Source organism: Protopterus annectens, chromosome 7.part0, assembly GCF_019279795.1.
Source record: "Protopterus annectens isolate FY-2018-M chromosome 7.part0, PAN1.0, whole genome shotgun sequence".
NCBI lineage: Eukaryota > Metazoa > Chordata > Ceratodontiformes > Protopteridae > Protopterus > Protopterus annectens.
In genome coordinates this window covers 535,821,446-535,848,835 of record NC_056739.1, presented here as the reverse complement: position 1 = coordinate 535,848,835, position 27,390 = coordinate 535,821,446, and positions in this window count along the sequence as shown.

Below are 27,390 nucleotides of genomic sequence, written 5' to 3'. Positions count from 1 at the left end.
GATAGATGATTATGAAAGATGTATATGTGCATCAATGCTTGCTGTATTGATGTCCTATTGAACAAATGCTACGGACATAGCATCTGGCTCTGTCTGCAGTAGACCATACCTGTCAACTGTGCAGATCTTCACAGAATGTCAAGATTTAGTCATCATAGTGTTCGTTCTGTTCCTCCAAACATCTATATTAGTCTGGCAAATAGCTGGAGATGTAAGTAATGAAGTCATTACAGACACATGAGTTTCAGACCCCACCACCTTCAGAACAGTTATGGTAATGTGAAATGTATCATGCTACAAACTTCATAGGTTTGTAATAGGCATATATATGATCTGTCCCTATATACCCCCCCAATGTTAGGCTTTGTCCACATGTGATGTTCTAATAGGTGAATAGGTTGGGTCACAGCTGAGGAGCCTGACACACCCTGAGAAAGGAGAGCTCACATATGGCAACCACTAGAGTGTCTGTCAAACAGTTGTGTCTGTGCCACTGCTAGGCCAGTTAATGGAATGTTGCCCATATCCATATGTTACCTGTGAATATGAGTATTATACATGTTTGTATTGTCAATCTAGGATACCTATATAAGGCATGAGTATAGTAAAGCACTGTTGCAGATGTGTGTGTTAACTCATTACATCCGAGTGACACCTCCAGGCGCATCTGCAGTTAACTCCTGCTGACGCCTCTAGGCATCAAATATTGCTTCTTCATATTTGCATTAGTAATTCCAAAATGATGTTATGTACAAGGTTTTAAAAGATTGCATCTTAAAGCTTACACAAGGGCAAACTCGACTGCATTAATACTGGACCTCTGTCTACTGCAGTTAAATAGATATTAACTGTTGTTTTATGGTGTTAATTTATATAGATATAATGTTCACATTTTTCTAAATATCTCAACAACCAAGTAACAGAAAGAAATCTATAGCCTCATTTGAAAACTCTCAGCTAGATGAATAAAATGCTGCTGATGGTATGTGTGTAACTTGAATGGTTGCTGAGAAATTGTATGTTGTTTACAAAATAATACAAATGTAATAATTACTGTGCTTACTATGGCTTATAAAATTTTGTTTAAGACATAGAACCTAAAGAATACTACCACTATAAAAACAGCTTGTGCAGAAAAGTTTGCCATTTATATTTCTTTCATAACTCCCATGGTGCTAGAAATAGGAACATTTGTTTGACATGTGAGGACATAATTTGATTCTGTGAAAAGGCTTAGGCTCTACCCATTGGAAGTTACAGTGCAAACTTCCTGAGCTCCATTGGAGTGAACGAGTTAAACTGCATGTGATATATTGCATTAATAACATTCAACTGTACAGTGTTCTTCTGGACAATGTTCACAGTTGTGACAGACATCTGTAGTCACTTACACATATACTTGTTTTATGGCAGCTATATTAATACTTTATCAAAATTGACTTCCCTGTTTTGTCACCCAGTAATATGGACCAATGACCAGAAGTCCTGGTATAACAGGCTGAGATGTGTGATTGAGCTGCAAGACTGTAAATACAGTGTGCCATAATGACATAGAACAAAAATGTATACCAGGTAGCCCCTGATCATGTGTATGCATGTGTATGCTCAGCTGAAAGGCACAGAAGTAATAACATGGGTCACAAGCAGTTCAGAAAATAGGATGTGCATGTTGCACATGTGTGTAATAACACGGTCACTGCATACAACAAAATAAAATGTGTACTGCTACTGATTGTTGCATTGCCATGACACTGATATGGGTACTACAGTAGGCATGCTTATCAGGTAGTATTCAGAGAAGTGAAAAACTGTCTGACCCACTGTCCATGCCTACCACTAACAGCTATATCAACACCTATATACACCAGATATCAAAGTGTACACACCCCTGTTGGAATGCCAGGTCTGTGTGCTGTATGCTAATGAGACCACAATAAGTCATGTCAAAACATTTCTCACCTCAAATGTGACCCATAACCTGTACAATTTTATTGAAAAAGAAACAAAGCTGTTTCATGGAATGTGAGCAACCATTGGCAAGTGAAGATGTGATATGATGTTAGAGTACAAACCAAGACAAATGGATGCTGTAATCATCTCAGCAGGTGTTTACACAACATATCAGTGTAAGGTTGTGCACACACATTCAACTGACTTACTGTACTGAGTATTAATTCACATATGCTTCCACAGGACAAGGTGTTATGTTCCCTATTGAACTGAGCAGGCTATAGGACACATCACAGGTGGGGATTGTGTTGACATGTGCTTTTGTGGGGTCATGTTCCAATTGCACAAGTACCATGCATTGTAACAGGCATGTGTACACTTCATATCCACTGTAGCTATATGGAATCATCATTACCTTACCTGTACAACCATCCTCCACCAATGATAGAGTAATCCCCCTTGGTGGACAGCACCAAGACACAAAGCACATAATAAGTTGCTATAGTGGCTGTACAGGGACACATAGGTGCAGACCACAACTTGGAAGCAAGTGTACCTCTATCTGAGCAAGCATGTAGGTTCACAAGTGACTTCCTGTAAGGCTGACTATGAATAGAAATCAGACATACACAAACTACCAAGGCCAATTGCAACCATGTCTCCACATATGTACGCAGTCTCAGAGCCAGTAACACAAGTCAACCTATACTGGGGCAAATCACACCTCATACACCCATGCCATGGATACAGGCAACCTGCATCAAACAGGCTAAGTGGGAACAGTGGCACACTGTTGACAACATTAGTACAGGGGTATATGCACATCAACTAAACGGTTTACCACCATATGGTCGACCGGTGGATGGTCGAGCCTGAATGTCCGAAAGGAGTGCAGCAACATCCCACATTTGCAAACACAGATGTTGTGAATTGCAAACTCCTTCCCCCTTTTTGACCCATGTTAGCACTCGTTTATGGATGTAGAGAGGTCGGAAGTGTCGTATTCAATGTTTTTGCAACATTCCAATCATTCAACATGCCAGGATTCACTAAATATATTCGGACATATATAGGTTCAAGCACTGTGTGATCGATCATATGGTGGTAAATTCAACCACACTCCTGCCCAAATCAGTGGTGAGCATGGACATAATGCCCGCTGATGGCAACAACAGCAAGTCTCCATGGGGCATGAGAACATCACATTTTGCCTCCTACATGAGCACAGGCATGTGCTCACAGTTCCATCACACACTACAGCCAAACACACACATGTCGCCATCCACACACCATCCACATGGAAGATGGCCACTGTCATCCCTCTACATAGAAATGAATGTTGAATAGTGGATTATGCCATTAAGTGTCCAACATTGAGGGAATTGGACAGGTCAGGGCCAGAAGTGTAATGCAAGATGTCAAAGCCATGATAGCTTACAGTGTTATGGTATACTGTGGATTATTTGCAAGTAATATCCACTGTTAATGTGCTCGTGGACAACCATATGAGGTCCTCTGACCTTTTTCCCTGTTTATGTCTTCCAGGTACAATGTCCCGGGGACGTCTGCCTGCATTTCGATACCAGAAAAACGATGCAATCATCCAATACCTCATCATGCATCATGCCATCGCCGGGCCCAGGATCTGCAGGAGAGGACCACCCTGTGGAATGAGCTCATCCACAGGCTAAATGATGTCAGCCTGCACAACTGTAATTATAAGCAGGGAGCATCACTGCACAGATCTGAAACACCACGCCTGTCAGCATGCTGCTGCAGTTAGGAGGGACCAGCTAGCCACAGGTGGGGGTCATGCCATACAGCACCCACTGACACATGCTGAAGAACTCCTCACCAGCCTTGGGTAATCCACCTCCCCATCAAGCCAGCAGGCTGAAGACAGTATTGTGGAGGTGGATGCCACCCACACAATGGACAAGGAGCATGCAGGTAAGGCCCCAGGGCACATTGGTAGACCACTGTTGCTTATCTATTTTCATCTGTAAAGTATCTACATGCATATGTCAGAAAAGATAGTCTGTTGCTGCAGTGTAGTAATGAACAGATGTGTGGAATCACAAGTATTGTGGGTTTGTACTGTAGATGTCCTGAAATGCTGCTCCCACCCTGTACCAATGCCACAGGTGTGGGTACTGACATTACTTCTCTCACACAACTATTTAGGTCCCTCTGGTATGCAGCTGGGACAGCAGCCTGTAGCTGGTGAGTATGGAGTTGTTTTGTTCAGGTTTGCCAATACAACGGCCATGTTATGGCCATGCTATTTGCCATGCACACATTTAACACACCTACCCATAATGTATGCTGTACATGTTCACCTATTGTTGGTGCTAACTGCACTGCATCACAGTGGTCACCATGGTGGCATATCTGAAGATTATTTAAGAATCCTGCAATATACCTAAAAACCTGTCAGTGCAAGATGTGTGGACAGAGGTGAACATAATGGTGGGACAAATGGCCTACTGTCGGGACAGGTCTGAAACAGTACCCTTATACAGTGACTACAACAGTGTATGCACCACTATTACAATGGCAACTGTTCCTGATATAAACAACGGCAGAACACAATACCACATTCCACACCTTTTACAACCTGTAATGTGATCCTAACATGAGTAATGAATGTGTAATATGGAATCCTATGTTAGGACAACAAATATGGAGAATGCATCCCTTAACAAACATTGGAAGCATATGTGTGCACACACTCCAAATAACATATCATGGAAGCAGCTTATGACGTACTGACAGCATTCACTCTTCTTGAGTACACACCTTCCATCAAGTACAGGGCCTCAATGTCACACCAAGTAATGGTCTGCTGTCCAAAAAGTATGTGCATGATATTTGCCCACTCACCTGAAACAGAGGCAGCCATAGCTTGCACACATCTTAGAAACCATGAAATGGCTCCCATATCCGAAAAGTAGCACTGAGGAGTGGGAAAAGCAGCCTTACCTCACCATTGCATATACCATGGCAAAGAGTGCAGACAGGCATGTATGTGTGTATGAAGTATGGGACAACATTGATGTAGAAAATAAACAGATGCCCATCCAAAACAGATGACAAAACATGTTGCAAACCGGTCATGGTGGCTACCTAAAAACATGCAACAACACTGATGGACTTGCAGGAATGTCTAGCAAGTACTGCCTGTGCAGTATCAGTGTTGACAATTGCCTGGATTATGCATAAGTGTGGCCTATGGGTTAGGGTAATCAGACGGAAGAGTTGTTGTACATGTACACCATCCAGGGCTCTCTACAGGTAGCATAAGCCTAGCATCAAGTCTCCCAAAGGCATGTGTTCAATGTATAATGGTGTCATGAGACCAAGGGTCAAATCTACAGACAGTATTCATAAAGATATGTGTGGTGCACAAGCAACACCGCACGTCACCTCAGGGCCACCATCCCCAATATTTAGCTTGCTGATGCCAGTGTACACCTTTAGGTTTGCTGTTCATTAGCTGGAACTAGGCTGGTAGACATTGTGTTTGGAATTTGGAACACTGCAAAATAACACTCATGTGGCCCATAGTTGTCAAGCATCTGCAATAAGGCTGAGGATGGGGAAGTGTGTCAGCTTGAAACACAACAGTGAACTGAAGCATACATCCAAAGCTTGCTAAGAATGGCTGTATCTGAACACAGTGAAGGTTATAAATTGTGCCAGACATAACTCTGACTCTACAAAAATGGTTAAGCCACTGTGTGACCTCCAAGGGCTGCGCACATGAGCTGACCTTGCAATCTGGCAGAGTTGGGGGACGTTTTTAGAGCAGAGTGACCAAATATAGGTAAGTAAAGATGGGCCATGCTAGTAAACCCCTTCCAGGAATAGTGACTGCTTTAGTTCACTTAACAGGTGCTTCAACAAACCATTGTGTTAAGGGTGTGCACACTTATGCAAACCACATATTGTATGCATCGCATTCAGCATCTGCATGACTAACACATTTGTTTGATACTGAATTGGATTGCACAGGTCATTTGTCACATATCAGGTGTGTGTAATGTTAACAAATGCAGTATTGTGATCCCATTGCATATTATAGAAGAGGCTGGTATGTCAACAAGGGTGTGTACACTCCTCATATCTACATTAAGCTTTGAAGGTCGTCAGTGTAACCGGATTTTATTGCACATACATTCACTGCTGATGATGAGATCTGCAAATCAAAGGACAGGCATTAATTACTGACATCAGTCCTCATATCATCCCAGGTATGTGTCAGACAAACACATATGGGCTGTGTGTAACAGACCAAACATAACTGCCACACATATACACATTCAGCTATGGTGTGTACACTTGTGAGGTATGGTGCACAGTACATGCCAGTGTGCCATACAGGTGCACAGCAGTACTGTGTACATGGGTGCAGTGTGTTCCAGGGGGAAGGGGAATCACCTCCTAACACAACTTATGCATCACAGAGATGTATAATGTTGGTAACAAAGATTGAGTATGGCTGCAGTGCATGCTGTTGAGTGTCATATTTCATGCATGTTTACTGTTGGGTAATGAGAGGTCTGTGTAATATCTTTATGCCACCTCACCTGTAAGAGTGTGTGTGCATGTGTGTGTGTGTGTGTGTGTGTGTAGAAGTAAACCATAATGTACAGGTCTTAATTTACATTTCTTGTCTGCCCCTCACAGGTGGCTAGGTGGGTCATAGTGAGGCACAGGCAGGGTTGTTAGGGGCTGAATCTGTGCCATTGGTTGACATCCCACTATTATCCACCCCATCCCTGCACACAGTCAAAATGCCCATACATACCCCATCACCAGTGGCCCTAGATGAGGGACAGTTGATGGATGGTGGCATGAGACAGGAAGGTGTGGGGACTATGGCAAGTGTGTCTGTAAACAACAGCCATAGTCGGATGACTGGTGAGGTACTACACAGGCAGATGTACAGGGGTGCTCACAGGAGGGCTGCTGGCCATCATGCCCCTGGCATAAGTACCACAGCAGTTGTCACCAGATGCATGTATTGGGCCATCATCGAGGCACAGGCATGTATGGAATGTTACACCAGAGATAGTCTAAGGCTCCAGAGGGCTACTCTTCCTGATGTACATGATAACATCCGTGATCTTGCAGGTGCCCACCGTTATTTTGCAGAGGTCATGGATAGACGGTTGGGTGAGATGGTAGAAATCCTCGACCATGTGGTTTCTGTGGTAGAGCATGTGGTGGAAGTAGGGCATTGGCCACTTGAACATAGGTCAGCAACACCAACAAATGGAGATCTATGTGGACATGCAACATCTCACGGCTGCTCTTGTATTGTAAGTACCAGCACCAGCACTGCAGGGGGGGTGTTGTCCACACCACAATGCAGCAGGCCATGTGCACATTGTCCTGGCTGGTCTCAACAGGTACACGGATCTAATGGACAATTGTCATCATCAGGGGAGAGTACCATATCTGGGCTTCTGCCTGGCAGTGCCTGTGCAACCTCTGGTAGGCACAGTTCCCATGTCCATGACCAGACACGGTGAACTGTACACCATGCCATGTACGGTCTGCAGCTGTCTAACAAACTCCTGTATAAGGCAGCCACATGGCAGAAATATGTGCATACATGCACACACACATCACCAACACAGCTAGGACACTTCCATACCTACACACACCACGTTTGCACAGCCCATTTAATACAGAACCCTCTACCCACACACATGATGCCAACCAAATGGCTCAGCCTAGGCCTCTGACAAACCCACAACACACCTTGTGTATATGATACCTGTGCCACATCCCTGTCATCCATACCATCGATGCAGGGACATGCTAATATGGATCTGATGCACAGGGTGAATGTACTAAGGTTTAGCAATGTAATGATGTTTAACATGTTTTTAGCTGGAATGATTAATGCTTACATGTCAGGGTGTGTAGCTGTCCAGCCATGATGCATTATATCTGTTATTAACATTGACTGATTGTGGTCTCTATAATGTATTCTGTTCATGTTCTAGGTGTCTATGTGTCAGCAGGATGTTGGTCTGCTGTCCTTTCCTACAAGGGGTGTGGCACTGCAGTGACACATTGAATGTGTCATATCCTGGATACAGCTGAACACAAGTAACAGGTCTGTATAACAGTTACTGCATGTGCCATATGGCTGATAGGTCTGAGGGGTGTATACAGGTGAGTGCATGGTGGCTGATGCAAGCACCTCTTCTACAGTGGATAATGGTAAGTGTAATGGGTGGCACACACCAAATGTTTGTGAATAACACACTCACAGAGGCTTTGGTGTTGATGCAGTACACATAGAATACTGTTCACATGGATGTACTTCATTTTGCAATTAACTCATTTTGGCCTATGTAATTCCACAAAGACCAAATTGCCAAAACATCAGATCAGTAAATAATAAGTCCACCAGTTTAATGTAATTGATAATGGTACTGGTAGGGTATATGTCCTCTTCACCAATGTAGTGCAATCCTGGAGTTGGTAAACATAGGTGTGCTGGTGTGGGTGGGACAGCCCCCCACTTTGGTGGATGTGGGGTGGCATAGAACCACTCACAGTGTGATTAACATCTACTTAACGTTTTAACATAAACTGTACAGTATAACAGCAAACTAAGCAGGGAGATACACCCAACAACAACCCCAATGTGGGTGGCTGTGCCCACAACAACCACACCCAACTATATATACCAACTCCAGTATTGTTGTACAGCTGTACAGTGGGGAAGAGGGCATTTACACATCCACTACTAGTTTTGATGGAAAGAATTTCCACAGGATGATTGTTTTGAAATGTTACCTTTTGCCAGTTAGTTCTCAGACAAATGATCTCCTGGGACATATATTTTCAGTAAACTGAAGGAGATCCCTTCACATACACACACTTACCTGGTAACACTGAGAGTAGAACCCCTACCTAGGTACATGTTGTTACTAATGTGTTTGGCCTTAATTGACACACCACAGAGCTTTTAGGGTGAGGTGAGTCCCAAGTTTCCTGTTAAGTGAAGAACATCACCAGGCCTTGTATGGTATGGTAATGGGGGAAGTATCGGGCGTTAATGAACAATACATAGTATGACATACTGTCATATACACATTGACAAACACATACAGTCATAGACACATTTGACAGACTTGGGTTTAGCAGTGTTAACTACCTTGTCAGTGAGTCCATACTGTTACAGAGTTTTTGCACACAGCACATGCATCATTGGGTTGGATAGTGTAATCAGTTACCTGTATGGTTGATGGTGACAGTGGTCCTCATACAGTGCACCTTGGGACATATACTGGAGGTACCATGGTATAAAGACAGTATACCCAGCACCCACAGCCCACATTGGATATTGTAGTCATTGAAACCCATGAAAATGCTCTGACATACCCACAATCACACACTGACCAGGACTGCAATACAAACCCTTGTCTATCTAATCAGTGCTACCACATGGATTATGCATTTATTGCACATGCCACAGGGATAGTAGGGTGAGGGTTTGTCATGGCTCTCCTAATGTCATCAACATCCCTATCCCTTATAACGTATGGCAAGGTTTATTGTATTTGGAGAATGTGGCCTCAGAATGCTGTCTCCTACAAATATTCACACTCACACACAATTGCATGCACATGTACACACACACACACACACGCACACACACACACACACACACACACACACACACACACACACACACACACACACACACACACACACACACACTCACATTTGCCAGGACTCAGATGTTAACCCACACCTATCTACCCATTTGTAGAACAGTGTTATGCTGGTACTGCAAGCTCCAGGTAGCCCATAGGGTGAAGAGTGTAACAAGGTACATTTAATGTCAATCACAGCAGCAGCTGTTTCTAAGTATAGCAATGGGGGTTTAGTGGGTGAGAAGGCCCTCAGATTATTTTCAACTACAAGTTTACAAACACACAGACTCTGTTATTTTTAGTAATGCACACTGACACATTTGTCAGTACTAAGATCTATAGGTACAGGTGTTCCCAGGTCTGTACCAGGCTACAATTCATGGAAAGATGAGAAGAATAGGGCATGTGGGTACACTGGCATCATGGCACCTGCCATTTGTCAGCAGGCCATCTATCAACTGATGCCACTTGAGTGATCCCCAGGATGACAATTAAATTCAACATTCAATCATCTGGTTTTCTCTTGCAGAGGGCCAGTGAGGTGCTCCAATTGACATGTATGCAACATATATTGCATAGCATGACCAGTGTCTGAGTTAGAAACCTGTACCCAAGCATGTTCTGTCGACTGTGGTAGTCTGGTTGAGGTATCCATGGCATGTGGTGCATACAGGGTGGGGTTTCCTAGCTGTGGCATTCATAATACAGCTGGGCAGACATCTCAGTGTCAGTCAATCAGAGAATGCCTGTAAGCAGCCAAGATGGATACCTGACATCTGCACATCTATACAGAGGACAGACAGAAATTAGCTAGCCAACAGGTTATGCAGTAGGATGAATGTTTTGACAGATAGACATCTTACATTGATAGATATGCCATTAGTACATGACAGCAGTCCTCAATGAGATGTCCTAAACTCATAGTAGTCTACAGTTAATATCAACATATAAGATCAATATCCAATTGGAGATAGTTAAAAACATACAGCTCAAACACCAAGAACAAGATAGTCAGTACTCAAGAGTCCAGTTTTGCATGTAGGGGTTTATTTTTCCAGTATTACAATCTGCAATCTGCTCTTACTTGGAAAAGCACTGTTAAAAGTAGTAACATAACAATACAATACATGCAAGTGTGACTGCATATAATCTGGGATACTACCCATGTATGAGACACATACAAAGAGAAAAGATTGTGGTACTAGCCATGTATACTCAGATGTCCCATACAGTATACTCACACCCCTTGCTACTGTTTCTGCCTAACAACAAAATAAATAGAGCTTGCAGGTCTTGAACCCAGGACCCTTTAGACTATAGTCACAGCACTTAACTACTAGCACTTAACCACTAAGCCAACTGAGCTGTAAAAATGGCTGTTGCTTTTTCAAATATATCATTCAGTACACATAATGAATAGTAGTGAACAACTGCTTTGACAACTGCAATTGTTTACTACTTGTTAGTGAAAATAGTGTTGAATCAGTCATACTTTTATATCTAAACATAAACATATCAGATAAATATGGTGGGATACATCTGAGAAGGTATATACAACACTCATGTTTACACATAACAAGGATATGGATATATATATATATATATATATATATATATATATATATATATATATATATATATATATATATATATATATACATATGTGTGTGTGTGTGTGTATATATATATATATATATATATATACATATGTGTGTGTGTGTGTGTGTATATATATATATATATATATATATATATATATATATATATATATATATATATATATATATACATATGTGTGTGTGTGTGTGTGTAACAAAAACCACACTCACCAAAGCTAAGAATACTACATCCATGGGACCAGATGACATCCCGGGCTGTGTACTACATGAACTACAAAATGAACTGGCACCTCACCTAAGCGCCATGTTTAATCATAGCCTCACCTCAGGCTTTATGCTCACTGAGTGGTGTACAGCTACCGTTATCCCACTCCATAAGGGGGGCTCCACCTTGGATCCTGGGAACTCCTGCCCCATCAGTCTGATGAGTTTGATCTGCAAGGCCATGGAACGTATTAATATGGAACTTATAAACAAAGACATTGGCGACCTTCAAGCACTGGACCTCACCCAGTTTGGGTTCATGAAGGGCTGATCTTGTCTCCTGAACCTGATTGACTTCTTCAAATCAGTCTCCAGGGCTGTGGATGAGGGTAAGGAAGTCCACACAGCCTATCTGGACCTCGCCAATGCCTTCGACACCATCCCCCACTCTGGAATCATAGATAAACTTATTAAGCTGGGCATTAATCCCTACATCACTTGATGGGTTGCCAACTAGCTTACTGAAAGGACTCACACTGTAAAAGTAGCCAACTCCAAATCCAGTCCAGACAAGTGACAAGTAGAGTACCTCAGGGTTCAGTCCTGGGTCCACTCTTGTTTGGCATCTACTTCTCTGAAGTACAGGCCAACACTAAGGGATTCTGGCTAACAAAGTTTGCAGATGACTGCAAACTGGGAGCCATTATTGAATCCCCAAATGATGTGGATATTCTACAAAAGGGCTTTATAAAAACAGATGCTTGGTGCCAGAGCCATGGGCTCAAGCTCAATGCCAAGAAATGTATAGTTATCTCCTTTGGGAAAAAACATGTACCCATGAATTACCACATAGGTGGCACTACACTAAACACCGAAAGTGTGATAAGATACTTAGGGACACAGGTGGACAGTGGTCTCACCTTCGATAACCACATTGCCACAACAGTCAAAAAATCCTTCTATGTGGCACACCTCATCACTAAGTGCTTTCCATCCAGAAAAAAGGAGGTCATTGCCCACTGTACTCATCCTTCATTAGACCCATTATAGAATACAATGCCCCATTTGTATGTACCTATAAAGACATCTGCAACAACTGGAAAGGCCACAGAAATACCTCACTAAAAGAATCACAAGTCTAAAGCAGATGCTCTATTTCGACAGCCTAAAAAAACTCCAGCTATACTCTGTTGCATATCGTCTACTCAGAGGCAATCTCTGCTTAACATACAAGGCCATGTCAAACCCAGAGCTGTTGGACATGCTACACTTAAAGAAATCCCAATCCCTCAGAGCCACATGCTCCAGAGATCTAAACCTTGTCATCACAATGAACAATACATGCTGGAGGGATAGGTTGCTGACCCAGAGACTCCCCAGACTCTGGAATAGACTGCCCATACATGTCAAGCAGAGCACCTCTTTGGCCCTCTTCAAAAGGAACCTTGACATATGGATGGGAAATAGTAAATTCACCCAGGAGATCACATCAGTCACCCTGCTAGGCAGGGGTCCAGGGAGGTAAATATTATGAGAAGAAATAGTCAGGGAATTGTTATGGCTAGGCTTGTATAAGCCCTAGGGCCAATAGCCTAGTACCAACCTATGAACCTATATATATATATATATATATATATATATATATATATATATATATATATATATATATATATATATATATATGTACATACACACACACACACACACACACACACACACACACACACACACACACACACACACACACACACAGAGTAACAGACACCAGTGTGAAAGTGCAGACCCACAACCAATCTCAACACAGTCACAGTCACAGTCACACTATGGTAAGTCTAATTAATAGTACAGTATATGGACTGTGTAAACAAAACCATTCTCATATTTTCCACTCACACACTAACCCTACATATACTGACCTAATTCACAGTGTAGTCTGATGCCTGACTGTGGTATGGGACATGTCTCAGTCTGGCCCTACAAACATATACACTGACGGGGTACCAGAAACTGGAGCAGCATGCAACGTCAAATAGAACAGGACCAAGAACACTGACATCTACCCCAGTCTGTACACAGGCCAGGTAACATATTCACAATACACTGCTACACATTGCTGACACTCTATTAACAATCACCATAAGTACACAGACCTCACTACTGTACAGACTACAACAGAATTTCCAGTTTTTTTCCACAAATATAAGGCCTCCTATACATAACATGTCTGACAGTCTGATATATCACTGGCTTTATGTGAGGAATGATGTCAGTAAATAATGATATACTGTACATATGCACCTCTTACTGCATGACATATGAACAAAGGGTGACAGACTTGGGGGACAGAGGAACAAACACAGGGCCAATATTAACATATTGCTGTGATAAACTGAGAAAAATGCTGGTGTAACAGAGTTTGTTGTGACATATCTCTTCTGACAGATGTGAAGTCAGTAACACACGTGGATGTCACCATTTACTGACTGCAATCATTAGAGTAAGCTACTACATTTCTAAAGACAGAAAATGTGTGAGGAACACACCACATCTAAGACTCCAAACTCTGGCTAGTCTGCAGATAGCCCAACAGGTGAGGTTTCCCTCAACCACATAACACTATCATGACAGACATTAAATCATGCAGAACAGCCATATCCACACAAACCCTGTTAAACCAACATTATTTCAAATGTAGAAGAGCGATACTTACATTCTCTCCCCATGTCTCGGACATCCTCCTCCAGTTTCTTGGCCTGTCTCCACAGTGTTTGTTGTAAGAGGTATTTCCAACTACCCTCTGTGATGCTGTTTGTCAGACACCCACATGAAGTCCTGCTCACAGTGAAGGAAAAGGGCCAACACCCACATGAAGTGCTTAGTTATAGGAGTGTGTTTCCATGCAATTGGCTATAGGAATGATACCACAGCTGTTCCACATGCAATTAACAAGTGGGGAACTCCAATTCATGCACAGATAATCAGCTGATCATAAGCATTGCCTATAAAAGTCAAGCTGCTGCCTATGCAAAAACAGATGTATTTTTCCACATCTACCAGACAGGGAGAGAGAGAGAGAGAGAGAGAGAGAGAGAGAGACAGAGAGACAGAGAGACAGAGAGGCAGAGAGAAGGTAAGAAAGGATGAGAGAAACAGCCAAGCATGTTTGTGTATGATCTGTGGGTGGAGAGTGGTCTCTGGGTATTATAATGGTTGCCTATATTGTTTACTAATCCATTCTGTCACATAGTAATTGCACATGGCAGTAGACATTTATGGCTGTGGATTGTCTGTAATAACCTTTACAGTGTTTGACAACTGTTGGCCTTGTAATGTGGACATTGGGACATATAGGTCCTCAATATAATAATGTAGCAAAACCCACACTGCAATGGATCCTGTCATTACACAATCACCCCAACACCTACACAGGATACTGGTGACACACACACACACACACACACACACACACACACACACACACACACACACACACACACACACACACACACACTTGCCAGTACTGAGATCCGTATGTTCATTGCTTCAAAGGTGTGTAGTAGGTGAATGGGCCTGAAGGCTCTACAAGGCTAGGCCAAGGGAATACCTTGGCACCAGGTCACATGCCAATAGTCCCCAGTGTGGCTCAGGCATGTAGTCCCTGGAGTGGTCCCCAGGGGTAGGTAGTGTATTCACCATCCACTCATATGGGTTTCTATTGTGGGTGGCCAGTGATGTGCACTGCTTCCCATGTATGTGATCTATATTCCATAACATGGACAGTGGCTGGGTTGTGCACATGTCCGACATGCATGTTCTTTGATGTGTGGAAGTATACTTGAGGTCTCTTGGGCATGTTGTTTGGACAGATTGTTATCTTCTGATGTAGCACTCCTGACCTCATTTGGTGGGATAACACACACTCAGTCAGGAGAGGTAACACATTAAAGTACTTTCTGATGTCAGTGGCACTGTTGTGGTCAACAGGCATGTAGTCCACTGCTATCACACCGTGGTTACTATCTGGGAGGCAATATGCAGAGAACTGCCAAAATAGTGGTTGTTGCCTAGCCAAGTGTGTTTGTGTATGAGACATGGGTGGAGAGTGTTCTCTGAGTAATAGAAGGGTTGCCTATATTGTTCACTAATCCATACTGTCACATGTAGGGCTGTGGATTGTCTACACCAACCTCTCTGATGTTTGACATCTGTTGGACTTGTAATGTGGACATTGTGATGTATACAAGGTCCTCAACATAATAATTTATCAAAACCCACCCCACAATCACAGCAACCCCCCCATACAGGGTACTGATGACAGACACATGCACACACTAGCCAGTACTGAAATTCAACCCACTACCTAGCTATGTATTGCTACTACAGTGTACTGCATTTATCACATGCACCATAGAGCTTATAGGATGGATGTTGTCCCAAGGTACTTCTAAGGTGAAGAACATCAACAGCCCTTGTAAATACTGGAATTGGGTGATGTAGTGGGTGAGAGATCCCAAAAATAATTTTACCCTACACACACATTTACGTTTGCAAGAGTGGAGGTTCAAACCTCTATCTAACAATCTTTTTGGACCATTATTATGTTACGCATTTATCACATGCTCCACATGCTCCACTGACCTTACATGATTTAGGGTTGGTAACAGGTACCTCTAAGGTGGATGATATCTGCAGGACTGCTAAAGTCAGGAACTGAGATATGTACTGGGTGTAAATGGGGCCAAAATCTTTGGGGTACGGACATACATATGTAGACATATGTACACAGACAAACACCTGCCACAGATGAAATTCAAACCCATATCTATGTAGTTATTGCTACTACATTGTTCCGCATTTATGGCACATGCCATGGAGCTTACATTTTTAGAGCTGTGCCAAGGTATCTTTGCATGTGAGTAACATCAGCAGCAGTGCTAAACGAGGGCTAAGGGGAGAATAGTAATTGTGAATGTCCAGAAAATCAGGTATCATCAAAGACACACACACTCTCTCACACAAACACACACAGTTTCACAGTTGCCATGTCTGGGATTAGAACTCCTACATAACTAGCATGCTGCACTATAGTATTACTAAGTTATCACAAGCGGCATGGAGCTTATAGGGCTAGCACTTGGCCAAGGGTCATTTCAAGGTGACTGACATCAGCAAGCATGCTAAAGTAGGGCAATGAGAGGTGTAGTGAGTGTGAATGGCCTCATAATTATTCAGCTGCACACACACACACAGTTTCACAGTTTCCATGTCTGGAATTAAAACTCCTGCCTAACTAGTTTTCTACACTACAGTATTACACACATATCACAAGCACCATGTAGCTTATAGGGCTGAGACTTAGCCAAAGGGTTATTTCAAGGTGACTGACATCAGCAGGAGTGCTAATATGGGCAATGGGAAGTGCAGTGTGTGTGAATGGGCCATAAACCATTCCTCTGGAAACACACACACACACACACACACACACACACACACACACACACACACACACACACACACACACACACACACACACACACACTCAGTCACACACAACTTTGCATTTGACAGGACTGGGTATACAAATGCTAGATGAATACTGATTTGTGCTATTGTGTTACACAGTTATCACAAGCACCACCGATACTATAGGGCTGAGGGCTACGAAAAGGAATGCCTACAGTTATTGACATCAGCACATCATGTGATATCGGCCAATTGGATGTGTGGTGGGTGGGACAGGCCTCATAATGGAAATCTCTCTGTCACTGTCTGTCCCTCTCTTCTCCACATCTGTGTGCGTATGCTTGACATATAATAGTGTGTTGGCCTTGGATATGTGTGAGTATTCCTATCCAATGTGTGTGCAAAGCATGAATGGTGTACAATGTGGTGTGTGTGCACAGCCATCTGCGAATGACAAATATGTATAGTCCACTGTATTGTCAGACATGGGCTTCATTTCTCTAAGTATAGGAGCATGCCCAGTATGACCTTTTGTATTGAGTATGTGAATCCATTCCAGGTAAGGCTTTACTCCAGTCCAGGGTTTGGTGTTCTACACCTACAGCTAGCAACCTGTTGCTGCAGGATATCTGTAGATAAGATAGGTTGACAATATGGAGTCACAATGGGCGACAGATAGTGGGATACTGTAACTATTGCTGTCTGTGCTGCTTGTGTTACATAGTTGGTGTTAGCAGAGATATTCAGACATATGTACTGTTTTACATTGTGATGTATTATGTCATCAACTACTGACAGATATACTTATTTGCTCACAGTTATTTCCTGGGAAATACAAGATGAATAAAGCTGTGTTCAGTATTGTGGTCCACAGCCTACATATTCTTGCACACTTGTGCCATTCTGGAGGGGTAGCTGCAGACACTTGCTGATGGGTCTGTGTAAATGGTCCAGCACCTTGGTACTATGGTGGCTGAGGATCCCCTTCTTCACATATATTGACGTAACAGAATGGGCATATCCTACTGTGGCCATACCTCTCAGCTGAACAGATTCACCTAGGTTACCCAGAGGCAGGGCTTATATATATGGTCAGTTCCCCTTCACATTGTGGTTTACAAGCGGGCTTGTAGCCCCCAATTACTGGGTTTTCAGGCAGGGGTAGTATGAGCACACATCAGAATTTCAGACTTTACACACTTCGTGACATCCATGCTTCTACACCCCCCACTTTGTTATTATATCCTCTTCCTAACATTATGCAAGCGATATCTGAGATGTATCCCTATAGTTGTCCCTTCATCCAGGCAGTATTTAGGGGTTGTCCACAGTTCATGCAGTAGGACATTGTGGGCATGCTACTGGGATTTGTCAACATGGCCTTGCATTTGTGTTCTGTTGACTATGTTATGTTGTTAGTTGGGACCCCATGAGATAACATACATTGGCAATACTGCTGAGGCACAGGTCTTTGACAGAGGACTGTAGGCCATCTGGGTAGTGATGCAGGCCATCTGTAGCAGGCCAGTGCATTCATCACTCCTACATTCTCAATCTGCGAGCCACTGGATTCCCCTGGGGTGACAGGTTAAGTGTGTCAGGTGTTTTTGGCAATAGTTCCTGTCCATATTAATCCATTGGTCTGGATGCAGGCAGGGTGCTGTTTACAGGTATGGACACACCTGCATGGGATACCTCTTCAGCATGCTGCATTCTGTGGGTATACCCATACAGAAGTGGGGTCATACTGTACTCATTCCCAACAGCAAGGATATGACCTGTGATAAACCTGTGGCTGATGGTGGGTTGATCTGAGTGCATGTGTGATATGGAAGCTACTTGCAGCTGAATCACAGATATACATGGGAAATTCCCCTTATGCTGCCTTGTGCGGGTCTATATTATAACATCAAAGTCTTAAAACTTTGAATGTTATAATATCAAACCATTTTGATCGAAAGACTATAACATTGAACACTCAGAATAGCAAATTTTTTCCCAGGGAAAGAATTTGCTGTTCCGGCAAACATACACGCAACACAAGCACACCAAAATAAATAATCCACACACAAACACTTCACAAAACCCTACACTAAACCATGCATACACTACTAGCTATCCACTTACCTTAACCCAACCCTAACCCTAAGGTCCATAAGTACCACACACTCCCCTTACCTGGTCACTAACCCTAAGGTCCCTAACTATCGCACACTCACCTTACCTGCTCCCTAACCCTAAAGTATCTGTCGCATACTCAACTTATCCGCTCCCTAACCCTAAGGTCCCTATCGCACACTCACCTTACCCGCTCCCTAACACTAAGTTCCCTATCACACACTCACCTTACCCGCGCCCTAACCCTAAGGTCCCTAACTATCACACACTCACCTTAACCCAATCTGTTTGCACACTTACCTTAACCTGGTCCATAACCTTTGCTCCACAGTCAAGGAAATACCGAAGCTGCAGAAATGGCCCACCGAATACTTTCCCTAGGAAAGTATTCAATATTTTGCAGCTTCACTATTATCAGCATTCGGTGCATAGGGTTCGATATTATAACATTCGAAGTTTTAAGACTTTGATGTTATAATATAAACACCCTTGTGTGGGGACATACGCAGTCTCTCATTACTTCATAACTGTGCCTTTTGTGGTCTGCCACTGATTGTGCAGACTACATCAGTATTCCATACTACACAGACAACTAATCTGCTGCTAACCTGTATGTACAATTCCAAAGTTGTGTGCAGTTGACAGTTACATTTTATGTACTCTGTCTAGGGTACTTCCACCTGTGTACTGTGTGTATGTCTGGGCCCACATTCGTTGCATGTCCATCTTTCAGATGGTGACAGATATTGACATCCAGACAGTGAGTATGGATGACTGCTGACATGGGTGTTGCTGAGAAGCATTGTGGTTGGCACTGCAGTTGTTGGAACATGGCCATGTCATCCACAGTACTGCCCATAGGCCACCGAGACACAACCCTCCATGCCTACATGCTGACCACTTCCAGACAATATTGAACACACAACTACCTAACACACGGACCCCTGCATATTGTACACATGTGACAATCTATCCTGTAGATTGGGCCAGCTTGAGTAATCTGTGCTCCACTGTTATTACACCTCACGCTTACATGTTACTGCATTTCTACATAGGATTGTGGGGCACACCTGATGAATTTAAACATTTGCTATGACTGTGCTGGTATTTCAGGTACTCTGCTGGCTTCCATTTAATTTTGTATTCTGACCTATCATGCAGACTGACGGCATATCAGTAGAGTACAGATCTTAGGTTTTATTAACCTACATTTGAGTTTCAGACTTCTTACCCTTCAGAACTAACACACAACTGCCAGACCTGTTGTAGTCTGTCTGTGTAGGTCTGGAGGGGGGTTGTTAACCATTGCCATCAATTGGAGGCGTTAGCCCAGCCTTTCTTTATGGCCATCTTCACCTGTCCTGCTGGATGAGGCTGGTGCTGGGTAAGTGAGCCTCACTGACATGCATGTGTGTGTCCTATGGACACACATTTGGGCCACCACATGCACTGCAGTGGGATTTGTCACCTTGTCTAGTACTGCCTAGTATGTTGACACCAGTATTTATTATGGATTTCATGCTGCCCATATAGGTGTCCACTATCTGCTGCCATCCCATTCAGAAACCCGATTCCTTTGCATGCCCACTTCTATACCATAGATACAGCTATCAGAATATACTACTCCATTCAGCAATTGATAGGAAGAGTGACTTACCGTTTGGCTGTGCCAGTATTGAGGACGGTGCAGGAGGGCTGACTATGTCGGGTGCACATAGTACACTCCCTATACATGGTAAAGCACAGGTAGTGTCATGTTTGGCATCTCTTTTACTGTATGTGTGAGTCAGAGAGAGGTGTCATTCCCTGGGTCCCTACCTTGTCAGTGTATGTGCTATGCTTTGCCTCTTTGCCAAGGCCTGGGCATACTGAGCACACCTCCTTCTGCCTACATGGACAGCCTCAGGTAGTTCCTCCTCTGAGTCCCTCTATGTCTGTGATGGCCTTGGCAATGGTGGGGGGGGGAGTTGTGTGGCCTTGCCCCGTGCTGTTTCTGTGGCAGCTGTTTCTGCAGGATCATATTGTGTAGCATGGGGCATACTATGAACATTTGTGTACAAGTAGCTGGAGAGTACTGCAAGGCTCCACTGGCTATGTCCAGGCAGTGGAACTGTGACTTGAACATCCCAAACACATGCTCTATTATGATTCTGGTTTGTGTGTGTGCCTCATTATGGAGTTCTTGTTCAGGTGTGAGTGCATTTCTGATGGGTGTCATCAGCCACGGCTCCAGTGCGTAGCCAGCATCCCCCACTAGGTGGCTGTATGGGATGTCCCCACTGGCAAATGTCTGGTACAGCTGTGTCATATGCTAGATGTGGGAGTTGTGATACTTTCCAGGGCTGCCAGCACACACATTCAAGATAATGCCCTGGGCATTGCACACGACCTGACAGCCGATGGAGGGGAAGCCCTTCTGGTTTATGTAGAACCTACCCCGCTCACCAGGTGGTGATTTGATGTGTATGTGTGTGCAGTCAATAGCACCCAGTACCTTAGGGTATTCTACTATTTGGTGGAAGAGATGCATATTGCTGGTCAATGCCTCATGGGTGTTGAGGAAATATATGTGCTCACCGGCATGTGCTGACATGGCATCCAGGAAATGGTGGAGTACCCTGGATGCTGATGCCTGTGTGATCCCCATGATATTCCCAGTTGTCCTTTGGAAGGTACTTGTGACTAGTATTCTTAAGCCTACACATACCTTGGTATCCACTGGGATGGGTTCCCCTCTGTAGGTTCTGTGTGTGAGGCGTGGCCGGCACAGCTCAACAATTTGCTGTAGAATTTCCCTGTCCACCCTATAGTGCTCCACTATCTCCAGCTCATGTAGCCCCTGGTAGGTTACCCTGGGTCTGTACACTCTTTTCCTTTTCCTCACTGTGGGCTGGTCATCAGTATTCACATCCTCACCACCCTCAGCCTCTTGCACATATTGATGTATGAGAGTGACAGCAGCCCCTACCATTTTGTTAGTTTTGTCGGGTAAACTTTCCCCATCTGTGTACACCAGTGGTGTAGAGTTTGTGGGAAAAAACAGACTGGAAGGTGTTTGCATAGTTTATAGTAGTGTGCTAGGCTGCTCCATGTGTAATTTGCTGATTCTGATACATTTCACGTGCCAGCTATGCTAGTTCTCCTTGATTGCCTTCCTACTGCTGTTTTCCATTCCCATTGCCTTCGCGTTTAAGCCCCGAGGTGTGCCGCAAATACCCCGTGCTCAGATGTGGACAGAGCTGATATTTCCGTTTTTTTTTTTGTTTTCATTAAAACCCGGTATGTGGTGCGCACACCTGCTTAGGCAATGTAAACACTGCTAGGGAGCCTCAGACACATATTCCCTTCCTTAACTGTGCTTAGCTAAGGGCAAACAAGGGCCATAGAGCTCCAAAAAGCTTACAGCATGCTTGACACTCCCCTTATGAGGTCATCCACCTCTTTAGACTTATACAATGGTGTTGCTGCTCCTACACGGTTGGGTGCAAGCTAACACTGAGAAGAAATCTGTGATTCAGTATCAATCTCCTCATTTGCATAAAACAGAATGTTAATTCATAGTTACCCCACTCACACTCAGCCTTCCCCCTTAGCAACCACTATTCCCTAGTATTGTCTTATGCATGTCATTGACTATTATGACAAAATGCTGATTTGGGTTTAAAAGCTTATTTCCAACTTTTTTTTCTTATTTTCTGGCCGATCCTGTTTGCACACTGCTGTCCTAATCTTAAACTGCTGAGATCGGCCAAAAAAAAAAAAGAAAACTTGTTTTTTATAAATTTGCCACTATGTTTCATGCTGATGGACATATATTTGGCCATTGGCATGCCTACTACATTGAATACATGCTTTCTTTCAAGCTGTCATACCTCCGTTTTGTAATTTGTAGAAATGTATTTGTTTAGTAACCGAATACATTTCTGCAGGTTACACTATTCCTACACAGACGCCTGCCTGCTTTCTGGATCGCTAATTCACCTCATTTGCATGGTTTTCACTAACAAATGAGGTAATTAGCATATAGCAGTGGTGTCTGTGCAGGAATAGTGTAGGAGTGCTTGTGCACGTCCCGGGAGCTCATTCCTGGATCGCTCGTTGGCCATATTGCGTGCAGCAGCTCTTGCACTATTCCTGCACTCCGTGCAGAGCTTGCTGAATCCGGGGGCATATCGGTTCCTGTGGTCACATGATTAAACCACTTTAAGTAAGTAGTTTAACAACTTCTAACAAGTATTTTAGAAACTTCAATATATCAGTTAACTATCTCTATCTTTTTTCATCTCAAGATTTTCTCCTATTTCTAGACAGTTAAACTGCATAATTAGCTTTTTTTTTCTTATGTAACTGTTTTAACTGAATGACTTAAAGACAAGTACACTGGATTGAAATGACTGAATCATTTCTTTAATGTTGTGATTATCATCTCTATTTTGTTTATACCATTTAAATTTGTTGCCATATGAACTTATCTCCCGTGGCCTCCACTGAAAATGGGTCTTTGATGCAGTGGACTTTCCTGGTCAACAAACGTCAAGAAATAAATAAATGAATAACAAAAAAATGAAGGATTAGTTCTCAAGGAAACACTATATTTGTGGAAAATAAGACAAGGTCCCCCCATCATAAGAATTTGGAACTCAAACACTCTTCTTGCAAAGGTCTGAGCTATCAATAACACTGTTTTCTATTTTAAGAACCTCAGGTCAATTTCATGAACTGGTCCTAATGGAGTGAGAGTTACTTTTTCCTAGCACAAAATTAATATCCAAAGGAAGAATTGCCTGTTTTATAGGGGGATTAGTATAAAGCACCTCTTTCAAAAACATTTTCACATGCAAGTGTATTGAAATAGGGAGATTTATGGTCAGACATGCTGAAATGGCTACCATATGAACCTTGATGGAGGAGTAAGATAGGCCAGAGGATAGTAACTCCCACAAGTAATATAGAACCAGAGAAACATTAGCATGAAGGGGTGCTGGTTCTTGTCTTGATACCAACCAGGAAATCTTTTCCATTTACCAAACATCATCATTAAAAACAGAGAAAGAACATGATACCATAGCCAACCAATTCAATACCCACTTTACGCAGCCAGTACATTCATTAACCAACCAGGCAACTAATCAAGCTGTTAAGGCCTATGCTCAATCAATTACACTCCTAAAACATTTGTCATTCTGCTATTTCTCATAGATACCATCCAAAAATGCCTCAAAAAATTAAATTAAAGCCTATTACAAACGCTAGTGACAAAATACCTGGTGAATATCTTAAAATAAAAGTTGAGGCTACTGCATATCCAGATTCACTTCTGATAATTTGATCCATCTTTGAAAATAAACTCCCTTTGCTATAGAAAAAATAATGTATTATTCAAATGCACAAGGATAAAATAAATACAGATGTTCCAAACTGTAGGCCAATTGCCATTTTATATTGCTTATCAAAAATATTAGAAAAATGTATTCATATGCTGCTTTGCAACCATCTAACAGTCAAATAGCTTTTGTTGTAAACCCAACATGGCTTCCATGATCATCACAGCATAACGACTGCTTTGCTGAATTTTGTAAATACTGTCAACACTCACAGACATGCCAGAAACCTTGTCTCCACCATCTTCCTAAAATTATTAAAAGTGTTTGATACTGTTTCCCACCAGAAACTCTTTTCCTTAGGGCTCGCCAACTCTTCACTGCAATGGTTCCATAGCTACCTCTCAAACAGAGAACAAGCTGTGACATGGAGAAATGATTTCTCCACTTTCTTGCCAGTAAGTACGGATGTCCCATAAGGAATATACTAGACCCCCATACATTTCAGCATATTCATCAATGACACCGCTATAAAAAATGCTACTCCACTTCAAATGCTGATGACTCCATCCTAATCTGCTCTGCCAAATATCTCTCTAAACTTCAAGACCTTGTACAATAATCCTTCCTACCATTTGAAACATGGCTAAATAACATACCTCTCAGCCTCTAAAAGCAATAAATCTGGACAAAGCCTAAAATAATAGGTGAACAAAGGCCCACAATCAGGGACAAATTTTAAACATTGCTCTTATACATTTAGAAGGTTGTTAGAATAATAAGTTTTGTATTAATACAAATGCTTATGAAGGATTTGATGTCTGAAACTCAAATGTATGTTCATTATTTAGTGGCCTTAGTCCTGAGTGCTTTGCCAGAAAAAAAAACACATTTTATGAGGAACAGACCAAAGCCATGAGTCAAAAATCTGGATAGTGTGTGAAAAATTGGACAGTTGAGTGGTATACTATATAATTCACAATTACTTCGAAATCCTAAAAATAAATAAATAAATCACTGCTCTTCATCCCAAAACACATCTCTTCTAAAACAATACTATTCACTATCATCTCTGCCAACAAAACCATGACAGAACAAATAAACCACAAAAAAAAAAAAAAAAAAAAAAAAAAAAAACACTGGGTGTCATCTTTGATGTCCAGTTTGTTTTTCGACCATCATGTATCACATGTGGTTAAAAAAATCATCAAAAACTAGGTACATTATATAGAGTAAAATCTTACTAACATAGCTGGAAATGTATAGCCTCTACTTTCTTAGTGCCATCACTCATCCATGCTGCCTCAATCTTCAGGTTTCACAACTGTCCAAACTTGAGCAATGTTATAATAAGAAAAGCTAAATTTCAAATAAACTATAATAGAACACACCACTGCCTAACCCTCAGAGAATTAACATATCACCTAGCTCTTTCTCGGCTAACTAAAATTCACAGAATTATCTATAAGCCAGGTAATTGCCCAACCCTTAACATCTCAGTACAGTACTACTCCCCCATAGTATTTTACACTCCAGAGAAAATCGCAAATTATTACAACCAAATCATCTAATACTGCAAGTAACTCTTCATAATCAAATAGTGTAGCTAAACTATGGAACCACATCCCAATACCACTAAAATCCATTCAAAATGAAAACTCATTAAAATTTAACCAATCAAATCAAAGGATCTGCTCCTGTACATCTCCAAGGTAAATGCTACTGTTATCTTCAGCTTGCCATATTGTCATACCATTTCTCTACATTAAGAATGTTTTGTCCCACAACCAGTCTTCCCCAGTACCTGAATACTTTTCCTAATATCTCCCAGCTATGTAAATTGTTTTCTGACACTGACAACCCCCACCTCTAGATTTCTGATATAAACTTTATGATAGCTATATACATGCTTCACATCCCACCTCTTAACTACAATATTAACATTTTCTGCCCTATCTAGTTCCTTCCCTCACCTCCATTTCTTTGAATTTCTAAGCATTAATCACACAACCTATTATCTACTCAATAAGCCAACTAATACACCTGTCCAAATGTTCAAAGTTTCAACATCTGCTAATGCATACGTATCTTTTATACTGCAACAGTTGCCTCTTTTTGCATATGAATGTAATCTAACTGTCATATGTAAGCGTAATTGTTGATATATATTATTTAATGGCTGTTCATGTATATTACTGAATGTCTTTTTAAAACTGTTTGCAATAGGTTGGAACTTTTCACCCCCGTTTTTAACTAAACTCAGTTAGACATACCCAGTAAATAAAAGCAAAATAGATAAATAAAAATAAATATATAAAAATAAAATTAAACAAGTGATTTTCTAGTATCAGGTGATCTTGTCTCCCTTAATACTTGTTGCACATCCTCAGAAAATAGCTGCCTAAAAGGTATTATGATTCTATTACCCGGGCAGTAAGCCTCAGTTTTTTTGGGGGTCAGGATTTACTAAATATTCCTTGCCCTGTTTGATTAGGTCCATTCTGTGAGGAAGCTTGTGGTAATTGCCCCTGGCCATTTCCAAAAGAAGGAAGAATCATTTTTTCCTGGGTCAGGAGAGTGTTAACACAATGATCTTTGGAAAATCCTTCTGAATCTTCAGATTATTCCTGTATTTTAGTGAAAAGAGTGGAAAAGCATACAGGGATATTTCTGCACCACACAAAGAAAAGCATCTGTCTTCCAGGCCTTCTTCCATGGAACAATTTTGCCAAATTATTTTTTATGAGTAGAGGCAAAATTATCTATTTGAGTTGTTCCTCACAGCTGGATCAAATTCTGAAGACCTCTGATACCATTTCTATTCCTGAAGGTCTGTCCTGGTCCTGCTTAGCTTGTCTGCTACACGGTTTTGCTCTGAAGGTATCTAAGAGGCATGTAGAGTGAGGCTGTGTTGATAAGCTATATCCCAGGCTACCATGGCTAGTCTGTACAGGGGTAAGATCTGGATTCCACTTGTTGATTTATGCACATCACTGTAATCTTCTCTGTAAACACTTGTACTCATCCTGGGAA